Source organism: Myotis yumanensis, unplaced genomic scaffold (assembly GCF_028538775.1).
Source record: "Myotis yumanensis isolate MYYU_CA2020_CCGP unplaced genomic scaffold, mMyoYum1.0.hap1 SCAF_3, whole genome shotgun sequence".
In the NCBI taxonomy this organism is placed as follows: domain Eukaryota; kingdom Metazoa; phylum Chordata; class Mammalia; order Chiroptera; family Vespertilionidae; genus Myotis; species Myotis yumanensis.
In genome coordinates, this window is record NW_027223754.1 from 92,337,276 (window position 1) to 92,349,523 (window position 12,248).

Consider the following 12,248-nt stretch of genomic DNA (forward strand, 5'->3'; position numbering starts at 1 on the left):
GAGAAACACAGGCCAGGCAGAATTTCCTTCCTTTTAACTCTTTGTACACTATAAGCAGCTATAGACGCAAGCAGATGACCTCCCCCACACACCATGTGCGTCTATAGCCACAAACCTCGCATATTAACTCTAGTCGCCCAATTTTAAAATCAGACTTGTTAGTGACATCTCTGGGTTTGTAAAGAAAGTTATGGTAACTTAAATTTGTAAATATTCTAGCACATATGGAAGAAATGGGATTGTTTCCATTTTGGACACATGGCAGTTAACTGGTTAAAGGCTGAATAACATTCCATTTTAAGTATATATCACATTTAGTTAATATATCACATTTAGCGTGCTTTAAACTTTTGAATATGTGAATAATGCTGCTAATAAACACACATAAACAGGCCAATAGCAATCAATATTCAAATATAACAAAAGGGCTCACATAACCCACACAAGGGACATTCCTGGAGAATTCAGCTCAGGATCTCAAGGAAACAGTGTCATTGGGTTCCACACTACACATACTACATAAGGCCACTTTACCAATATTGGGAGATAGAAGATCTACTTAATACATACAAATAAATAAGAAGCAGCAGCCCAAAAGGAAAACAAATAAACAGGCCCCAAATGAAAGAAGAGGAGGAATATCCAGAAAAAGAGCTAACTGAAATGGAGACAAGCAATTTACCAGATATAGATTTAAAAAAATGATTATCAGGATGCTCAAGAAACTTAGTGAGAACTACAACATCATGAAAAATACATAGAACCCATGAAAAAGAACCAGTTGGAAATGAAGAATACTATATCTAAAATGAAGAATACACTGGGAGAAATAAAAGTAGGTTGGATGAAATAGAAAATTGAATCAGTGATATGGAAGACAACTCAGCAGAAAACACCCAATTAGAGTAGCAAAAAATTAAATTAAATTAAAATTAAAAATGAAGTTAGCTTAAGAGAACTTTGGGACAACATGAAGCACAATGACTATATTATAGGTGTACCAGAAGGAGAAGAGAGAGAGCAAGGGATCAAGAACCCATTTGAAGAAATAATAAACTTCCCTCGCCTGGTGAAGGAAAAAGACACACAAGTCCAAGAAGAACAGAGTCCCAAATAAGATGAACCCACATCAAGACATATAATGATTAAAATGGTAAAGATCTAAGACAAAGAAAGAATCGAAAAAGAGAAAGACAGTTACCTATAAGGGAGCTCCCGTAAGACTGAGAGCTGATTTCTCAAGAGAAACATTTCAGGACAGAAGTGATTGGCATGAAATATTCAAAGTGATGAAAAAAAATGTCCTACAACCAAGACTACTTCATCCAGCAAGGCTATTATTTAAAATTGAAGGAGAAATAAAAAGCTTTCTAGACAAAAAGGAAGATAAAGGAGTTTGTTACCACCAAACCACTATTACAAGTAATGTTAAAGGTTCTTCTTTAAGAAAAAGAAAAAGAAAAAACATCCAGATGAAAATAGTTAAAAGAATAAAATGGTAATAAATATGTACTATAAATAATCACTTTAAATGTAAATGGCTTAAATTCTCCAATCAAAAGACATAGGGTAGCTGAATGGATAAGAAAAGAAGGCACACATATATGCTGTCTAAAAGAGACCCACAGATAACAAAATATACACACAGATTAAAAGTAAAGGTTTAGAAAAAGATATTTCATGCAAATAAAATGACAAAAAGAAGCTGGGGTAGTAATACTTATATCTGACAAAATAGACTTTAAAACAAAGTCTATATAGTAAAAGACAAAAAGGACACTACATAATGATAAAGGGAGAAATCCAACAAGAGGATATACCCCTTGTAAACATTTATGTATCCAACATAGGAGCAATGTAAAGCAAATCTTGATGGACATAGAAGGAGAGATTGAAAGTAATACAGTCATAGTAGATTTTAACACCTCATTGATATCAGGAGATAGATCTTCCAGGAAAAAATTCAACAAGGAAACAGAGGTCTTAAAATGACACACTAAATCAGATGAATTTAATTGATATCTTCAGAGCTTTTCATCCACAAGTAGCAAAATACACATTTTTTTTCAAATGCATATGGAACATTTTTTAGGATAGACCACATATTAGTACACAAGCAAGTTTCAATAAATGTCAAAAGATTGAAATCATATTAAGCATTTTCTCTGACCATAATGGTATGAAACTAGAAATCAATAACAAGAAGAAAAAAAAAAAGACAGAAAAATACACAAAGACTAAATAACATGAATGTGTTAAAATTGAGATCAAGTAAGAAATCAAAAAATACCTTGAAACAAACGAAAATGAGAATACAACAACTCAAAACCTATGGGACACAGTGAAAGCAGTCCTCAGAGGAAAATTCATAGATTACAGGCCTACTTCACAAAAAAAAGAAAGAAAGAAAGAAAGAAAGAAAGAAAGAAAGATCTCAAATAAACAATCTAACGTTACACATAAGGGTACTAGAAAAAGAACAACAAACAAAGTCAAACTAGAGTATAAAAAATGAAATAAAGATAAGGGCAGAAATAAATAAAATAGAGTCTAAAAAACAATACAAATGAACAATAAAACTTATAGGTGGTTCTTTTAAAAGATAAACAAGTTTGACAAATCTTTAACCAGACTCATCAAGGAAAAAAGAGAGAATGCAAATAAATGAAATCAGAAATTTAAAAAAGGAGATGTAACAACTAACACCACAGAAATACAAAGAATTTTGAGAAGGTATTATGAACAACCATATGCCAACAAATTAGACAATTTGGACAAAATGGATAAATTCCTAGAAACATACAATCTTTCAAAACTAGATCAGGAAGAATCAGAAAACATGAATAGACCCAATTACAACTGATGAAATTAAAGCAGTAATCAAAAAATTCCCCACAAACAAAAATCCTGGACTGTCGGGCTTTGCAGGTAAATATTATCAAATATTCAAAGAAGAACTAACACCTATCCTTCTCAAACTATTCCAAAAAATTCAAGAGGAGGGAAGACTCCCAAGCTCATTTATGAGGCCAGCATTATCTTAATTTCAAAACAAGATAAGGACACTACAAAAAAATTATAGACCATTATCCCTGATGAACTTATATGCTAAAATGCTTAACAAAAATATCATCAAGTCAGATCCAGAAATACATTAAAAAGATTAATGAGGATGCAAAGTTAATACGATATTCACAAATCAATAAACATGATACACCACTTAAACAAAATGAAGGGTAAAGAAATCACATAATCATATCAATAGATGCAAAAAAATTTTTGATAGCCGTAACTGGTTTGGCTCAGTGGATAGAGCGTCGGCCTGCAGACTGAAGGGTCCCAGGTTCGATTCCGGTCAAGGGCATGTACCTTGGTTGCGGGCACATCCCCAGTAGGGAGTGTGCAGGAGGCAGCTGATCAATGTTTCTCTCTCATCGATGTTTCTAACTCTCTATCCCTCTCCCTTCCTCTCTGTAAAAAATCAATAAAATATTTTTTAAAAAAAATTTTGATAAAATCCAGCACCCATTTATTATAAAAACTCTTAGCAAAGTGGGAATAGAGGGAACATACCTCAACATAGCAAAAGCCATATATGAAAATCCCACAGCCAACATCAGACTCAATGGGCAAGAACTAAGGGTGTTTCTCTTAAGGTCAAGAAAAAAAACAGGGATATTTGCTTTAACCACTTTTATCCAAAATAGTACTAGAAGTCCTATCCACAGTAATCAGACAAGAAGAAGAAATAAAAGGCATCAAATTGGAAAGAAAGAAGTAAAACTGACATTATTTGCAGATGACATGATATGGTATATAGGTAACCCTCAAGATTCCACAAAAAAATTAGAACAGATAAATGAATTGAGTAAATTAGCAGGATAAAAAATAAATATCCAGAAATCAGTTGCATTTAAGGTTATTAATGATAGGTACTTATTTATTTCTATTTTTATTTCTTATGCCTATATTTCTCTCTCCATTTCTTCTTCTCATTACAGTAGTCACTTTAGCATTTCTGGCAATGCTGGTTTTGTGGTGATAAAACATTTTTAACCTTTTTTGTTTGGGAATCTCTTTATCTCACCAGCTATTTTGAATGATAGCCTTGCTGGATATAGTAATCTTGGTTTCAGATCCTGGCTTTCCATTACCTTAAGTACTTCATGCCATTTCCTTCTGGCCTGTAGAGTTTCTGATGAGAAATCAGCTGACAATTTTATGGAAGCTCCTTTTTAGGTAACAAATTGCTTTTCTCTTGCTGCCTTTAAGATTCTCTCTTTATCTTTAATTTTTGGAATTTTAATTATAATGTGTCTAGGTGTGGACCTACTTGGGTTCTTCTTGCTTGGGGCTCTCTATGCCTCCTGAACTTGTATGACTTTTTCCTTCACCAGGTTAGGCACATTTTCTGCTAGTATTTTTTCAAATAGGTTCTCTATCCCTAGCACACTGTCTTCAGTTCTGGTACTTCTATGATGGGGATATTGTTATGTTTCATGTTGTCCCACAGCTCCCTTAAGCTGCCCTCAGGTTTTTTAATTGTTTTTTTTTCTTTTTTTAAATATAGTTTATTGATTTTTTACAGAAAGGAAGGGAGAGGGATAGAGAGTTAGAAACATTGATGAGAGAGAAACATCAATCAGCTGCCTCCTATACACTCCCTACAGTATATGTGCCCGCAACCAAGGTACATGCCTTTGACCAGGATCAAACCTGGGACCCTTGAGTCCGCAGGCCGATGCTCTATCCACTGAGCCAAACCGGTTAGGGGTTTTTTTTCTTTTTTGTTCTCAGATAGAGCGATATTTTTTCTACTCTGTCTTCTAATTCACTGATCTGATCCTCAGCTTTCCCTAATCTGCTGTGTATTCCTTCTAATGTGTTATTAGTGTTATGTCATTCTTTATTTCCAAACTAGTGGCCTGGTGCATGAAATTCGTGCATGGGGAGGGGGTTGTTCCTCAGCCCAGGGGTCTCCAATCTGGGACCCCTCAGGGGATGTCCAACTGCCAGTTTAGGCCCGATCCTGTCAGACATCCCTCTCACAATCTGGGACTGCTGGCTCCTAACTTGGAGCACCAGTGGGTCTTTCTTTATTTTTATTTCTTTAATTTTTTTAGGGCAAAAGTCTATGATTTTTAATTAAAACTGAAAAACTGTCAGGGACAGGAATGACAGAGGATTTATTGTAGGTGGATGGGATCCTGGGGTTGGAGAGTGGGAAACATTGTTGACACAGTTGTCTGAATTCAAATGGGGTCTGTGGATTGAACCTTAATACTGTTTGAATGGAGATTTCCTCACGTGTTTGGGTGGAGAATTGTTATGTAGGAGTGTCTGCTTTGGGGAAATACACAGGGGAGTATCCGGGCATCCTGTCATATATAGAGCATGCTCTCAAACAGCTCAGAAAAAGACTGGGGGAAATGGACATATGTGTATAAATGCACACACTCACACACAGTCTAACCTTGCTATTTTTGACTCCACCTTTGTGCACCTGCCTACAATCTTTGCTAAGATCTGTAACTCCAGAATCAAGGCTTGCAGAGCTTCCTCTGCCATGGGACCACGGCCAGGGTGCAGGGACCCTGCAGACAGACCCACGGACACAGTCCCAGCTGAGGTCCAACAGGTGCCACTGTTTTCTTGTTTCCGCTCCAGTATGTAAACTGGGGTCTGTTTTCCAGTGGGTTCCATTGGGGTTTTGGCATTTCTGTGCTTCCTGGTGGTGTCTGGCTATGTGGGATGGCCAAGCTGGCGCTCCAGTGGCTGCCGGTTCCCTGAGCCTGAGAAGATCTCATTGTAAGCAAGTTCAGGCTGCCCCATTTCAACCTTAAGGAACCAACAGCACCCATCACATACAGTGTCCTTTCAATGGAAACACAGAGAGGGCTGCCCTGAGCACGCATGGTGCCGACTCACAGGGGCCCACAGACCAGCAGCAATGGTCACTTGCGGGTGATGTTGTGAAGTCGTGAAGAGGCAATGCTGGGGGTGAGTCCAGCTGCCAAGGCCACGTCCTGGCCCACGTCTGGGCCTATACCCCATAGTGAAGCCTGCAGTCGAGCACCATTAAACCATCCGCGTTCTTCCAGAAAGAAGGGCTTTTTCTCCCTCTCTTGATGGCCACACTCCCCCAGCAGCACCCAAGGACCTGGGGACTACCTGGCACCCCAGCCTCGCTGACCCCTGGGCCACTGCCCTAATAGCTCCGTTCCTCTGCGGCTCTCCACGCAGCCCACCAGCGCTATCCAGCGCAGTCCGTCCAGCGCGATCCATCTGTCTGCACAGCCCCCCCGAGGCCGCCCAGCCACACGCGCTGGGCCCAGTGTGCCTGCGGGGAGCTCCCGCCCCGACTCCACTTTCATGTGCCTGTCAGTGGGCCCAGTGTGCCTGCGCGGAGCTGTGCCTTGGTGACTGCACTTCAAGAAGCTGCCCTTTCTTTATTTTTATTTTATTTTTTAAAATATATTTTATTGATTTTTTACAGAAAGAAAGGGAGAGGGATAGAGAGTTAGAAACATCGACAAGAGAGAAACATCAATCAGCTGCCTCCTGCACACCCCCCACTGGGGATGTGCCTGCAACCAAGGTACATGCCCCCAACCAGAATCGAACCTGGGACCCTTGAGTCCGCAGGCCTATCCACTGAGCCAAACCGGTCAGGGCTCTTTATTTTTAAAACACCACACACGCCCAGCTCCCAGCGCCACCCCAGCCTGGGTGAGGGGCCGCCAGCGGTTTGCAGCGCTCCCGATCGTGGCAGGGATCCCCTCTGGGGCACTGGGCAGGCCTGGGCTAGAGGCCACCGGTGGTTTGATGGCCGGTCATGCCCCTGATCCAGGTGGGATTCCTTTATGGTGACCAGTTGTCTGTCTGGTCGTGATGGTCCTAGTCTATTATTAGTATAGATGGTCTTTTTTCATAGTTACTATATCTTTTCTCATGCTGTTGAAGATTAGATTTCTCATCTAATCTTTGCCGTCATTATTCTGGACTCTATGTCAGATAAATCTCTATTCTCCATTTTGTTTGTCTCTTCTTCTGGAGAATTCTCTTGTTCTTTCATTTGGGGGTTGTTTTTCGTCTCCCCATTTTGGCTGCCTGTTTGGGTTTGTGTCTATGTATTAGGTAGATCGGCTATGTCTCCCAGGCTCCAGTGCAGGACAATGTCAGACACTGTTTGTGACAAGCCCTAAATACCCTCTTTGGGGCTATCAGCAATCCCCACAGCTGTGGCTTCCTATGCTGGGGCTGGGTGCTTTTGAAAATGACCAAGATGTGCACCAAGGTCTGCTTTTCCTAGTCCTGGGCCCAGAAGGAGATCAGGCAAGACTCAGAGCCTCCAGAGATCCTCTTCTGCCTGCAGTCTGATTATTATTCAGTCTTGATTAGACTCCCCAGGATTGGGGAATGAGTTTTTCAAGAGGGTGGGATAATTGCTTCCTTCCCCCACCCCAGGAAAAAGCTGCTTGGATGGTGAAGGTCTGCAGTAGAAAGATGTCCTCTGCAGTATAAGTGAATGACTCAGCACCTTAAACCAAGGTGGTTGCCTTCCGAGCTCTCACTCCACATCCCCCAACCCTGGATTTTCCTCACACAGCTCTAGTCCACTGTGCCCTCCTTCTGCCAGAGCCCTAGCTAAGTGGCTGCACACGAAATTTTGTGCATTGGCCGTTTAGGGGGTACCTGCCTTTCCAGCCTTTCTCCCTGGCAGGCAGCAACCCTGCTGATTTTCACAGCCAGATGTTATGGTGCTCTGGTTTGGAGATCCCAGCTTGGGGTTTAGACCCCAGCATTCTCAGTTGGAACTCCCCTCACCTGAGATATCCCTCTGAAACTTCAGCTGCTGTCTGTGCAATCCTGGCCAGCTCTCTTATGCTTCTGCACTTTCTACCAGTCTCTATGCGGTCTCCACTTTCCATCCTTGGTTATCAGGGTTCTCTCCAGCTAGTCTTAAATTAATTATTCAGGATTGTTTTTCTGTGAGTTAGTTGTAATTCCAGTTTGGTCCTGGGAGAGTGTCAGTGTAGCTTCCATATACTCCCCCACCATTTTGGAACTCCTGAACTTCTTAATTAGTATATCCATTTATTTCCTCTAATTTGGGAAGTTTTCAGAATTATTTCTTCAAATAATTTCTCTGCCCCTGACTCGTTGTTCTTTGTATTCTGGAATTTCCATAATGCATAGTCTCTTGATAGTATTCCATCAAATCCCATAGACTCTTTTATTTTTCTTTATTTTCATTTTGCTCCTCAGAATTGATCATTTCAAATGGCCTGTGCTCACATTTGCTGACTCATTCTTCTGCCTGCTTAAGTTTGCCTGGAACCTCTTTAGTGGATATTTTACAATTAATTATTATACTTTTTAGCTCCATCATTTATTTGCTTCCTTTTTATAATTTCTGTCTTTTTGTAAATACTGTCATTCCATTCACATGTTTTCCTGATGCCCTTTAATTCTTTAAGCATACTTAAGACAATTGCTGTAAAGTAAGTCTGAATCATGTGCTTCTTCAGGGACTGTTTCCGGATATTTGTTTTGTTCTTTTGATGGGTCATTTTTCCCAATTTTTCTGTGACTGCCATGTAATCTTTTGTTGAAAATTACAGCGACCTTTCTGGGTATTTGAAAACTGTCATAGAAAACCTTTACTAATTTGCAGGCCTCTGAGACTTGATAACAGTATAGGATGATAGCTTAAAGTCTTCTGAGTTCTTCTCTGGGCATGCATACTATTTGAATGTTTTCAAATGTATTTTTTTTTCTTCTAATTTTCCCCTGTTGTTTTTAAATGTCTTAATGTCTCAAATAGTCTCAACTCAGATTCTTCTTGTAGCCTTAGATGTTCTATTGTATTCCTCTGCCCATGATCTCTTGCTCTTTGCTATCCATAGATCTGTTGTTCCCCTGTAGCTTTCATGTGCCATGGCATACACCACTGCCTTTTATAGCTTCGAGCCTGAGATCCAAACCATGTCATTGTTTCCTTGAGCTTTGAATAAGGCAAGACAGAAAACAGTCCTTCAGGCAGCCCACAGTCAGGCCAGAACATTGCAAACAAGTTCTATTCAGCTCTTTTCATTCTGAGGGATAAAAATACTAGTAATAATTGGGCAGCTTCTTAATAACTGCCATATCAAGGAAGGAGACAGGCAATGATGACTAAAAACGCCATAAAATTTCCTACCATACTTACTATAGCTTTTTCTTGATTTGGGCTTTTGCTTGGTTACTGTAGATCTTAATTGGTTTTCAGAGCTCCTAGAAAGTTACTTTAGTCAGTCCATAGTTGTTTATTTGGTGTTTTTATAGGGGGAAAGGACATGGAGCTTTCTATTTCACCATCTTGCTAAGATCACTCTTAATAAAAAACATTTTGCCCGGCTGGTGTGGCTCAGTGGTTGAGGATTGGCATATGAATCAGGAGGTCATAGTTCAATTCCAGGTCAAGGCACATACCCGGGTTGCGGGCTCAGTTCCCAGTATAGGGTGTGCAGGAGGCAGCTGATCAATGATTCTCTCTCATCATTGATATTTCTATCTTTCTCTTTCTCCCTCTCTCTTCTTCTCTGAAATCAATTAAAAAAATTTTTTAAATATAAATAAATAAAAAACATCTATACTAATAAAAGGGTAATATGCTAATTAGAGCAGATAGACCAGATGTCTTCTGGATGACATTCTGGATGTCCTTCTTGACAAAGCCAGGGCCCGGGCAAAGCTGCCCGGAGGTCCCAGATCTGTGGCCCCTTCCGCAAAGGTGGAGGGAGAGGGGGCTGTGGGGTCCCGCCCCTTCTGCAGAGGCAGCTACAGAGGCAGTGGCGCAGGCCGGTCCAGGTGCCATTCCTCCACAGAGGCAGGGAGAGGATAGGGGGCAGTGCAGTCTAGGAGCCTGCGCAGAGGCTGGGGTGTAACCACAGTGCCTATGAATCAGGAGGTCATGGTTCAATTTACTTTTCTAAGTAAAAGTAAAATTATTTGGGATATTTAGTTGTTCACTAATACTTTGGTAAACTACTGAATTTGGAACTTTGGAGATCAGAATCAGGAAGGAGACAAATTTTGAAAGGTTAAAATTAGGTGAGCCTCAACAGTCTATTTGTGCTCAAACCAAAGTGGTAGAGCTTAGTTTTGCTGCGCTTATTTTTCCAGAAAGTTGCATAGTTTTTCAATTATAATTTAGTTAGTGTTTCTTGACTTTTTTACTCCATTTTCTTGAAATCTTTCTATCCATTTGACCTCATTTATTTAATATATACTTGTTACAAGTTGTTGTATCCCCCCAAATTCACATGTTGAAGTCCTAAACCCCAATATAATGGTATTTAAAGCTGAAACCTTGGGAGATAATTAGGTTTAAATGAGGTCATAAGGGTAGTGACCTTATGATGGGATTAGGGCCCTTATGAGATGAAACAACAGAGAACATTTTCCCTCTCTGCCATGTAAGGTCACAATGAAAAGGAGGCCATCTACAAGCCAAGAAGAAAATCCTCATCAGAAACCAACCATACTGGCATCTTGATCTTAGATTTACAGCCTTTAGAACTGTGAGAAAATGGATTTATGCTGTTTATGCCAACCAGTTTATAGCATTTAACTATAAATTGTTAAATTTATAGTATTTATTAAGCACTTTCTATATGTACAATACTGGGGTAAGGAGTACGAGTGAAAGAAAAATAAGACAGATCCAGAGATCAGCTACTAACCTGGAGGCAATGGCTCTCAAGCAGTGCGACTACATGAACTCAGAGGAGACCTGCTTCCCCCTATGGGGAGCAGATTCAAGCAACAGTGGCCTCCTGATCACAACACGTTCTGTCTGGGGAACAGTTACTGTGTGTGAAGCCTCCCTCCACCAGCCAAAAGAGCCACCACAGCTGTGAACAGCAACCACCAGAGGCCCTGCTACCAGCGGAGAAGCAGCTGCTACCACAACCGCCCAAGGAGCAACCACAGCCCGAGGAGCCACTGCCACCCAGGGAGCAGCCACTGAATGACTCAACAACTAGATATGTCAGTGAGATCAAACATGGGTAGACAAAGAAACCCCCAAAGGAAAGAGAAGGAGGACTCGCCAGAAAAGCAGCTAAGTGAGACAGAGGCATGCAACATGACGGAAGAATTCAGAATAAGGGTCCTAGAGTACATGCACCGGACGGAGGAAAAATCAATACCATATGCAAGAAGCTAGAAGAAACAGATGAAAAAATCAACAACTTAAGTAAGTCCCAAGAAGAAATGAAGAGCGACATAGCTGCAATAAAAAACACCATTGAAAGTATCAACAGTAGACTAGGAGAAGTGGAGGACCGAATTAGTGAATTAGAAGACAAGGAAGCAAAACACACTCAAACTGTACTGCAATTGGAGAAAAAAATTAAAAGACAGGAGGAGAGCCTAAGGGAGCTTTGGGACAACATGAAACGAAACAACATACGAATAATAGGGGTGCCAGAACAACAGAAAGATGAACACGGATTAGAAAACCTATTCGAAGAAATAATATCAGAAAACTTCCCTGAGGTGGGGAAGAAAAAAGTCACACAAGCCCAGAGAGTCCCAAACAAGGTGAACCCGAAAAGACCCACACCAAGACACATCATAATTACCATGGCAAATGTTCAGGACGAAGAGAGAATCTTACAGGCTACAAGAAAGAGACGGAAAGTTACATACAAGGGATCTCCCATTAGATTATCAAATGATTTCTCAACAGAAACACATCAGGCCAGAAAAGAATGGACGGAAATCTACAAAGTGATGCAAAGCAAAGGACTGAATCCAAGAATACTCTATCCAGCAAGGCTATCATTCAAAATTGAAGGGGAAATAAGAAGCTTCACAGACAAAAAAAGGCTAAGGGAGTTTATCACCACCAAGCCAGCCATGCAAGAAATGCTAAAGTGACTGGTGTAAAAAGAAGAAATAAAAAGCTCAGAAACAAAACAGCCACACACAGAAAAAGAAATGGCTACAAACAAGTACCTTTCAATAATAACTTTAAACGTAAACGGACTAAATGCTCCAACCAAAAGACATTGAGTGGCTTAATGGATAAAAAAAAAACATGACCGATACATCTGCTGTCTACAAGAGACCCACCTCATTAGAAGGGACTCACACAGACTGAAAGTGAAGGGATAGAAAAATATCTTTCAGGCAAATGGAAAGGAAAAGAAAGCTGGGGTAGCAATACTTATATCGGACAAAATACATCTCAAAGTGAA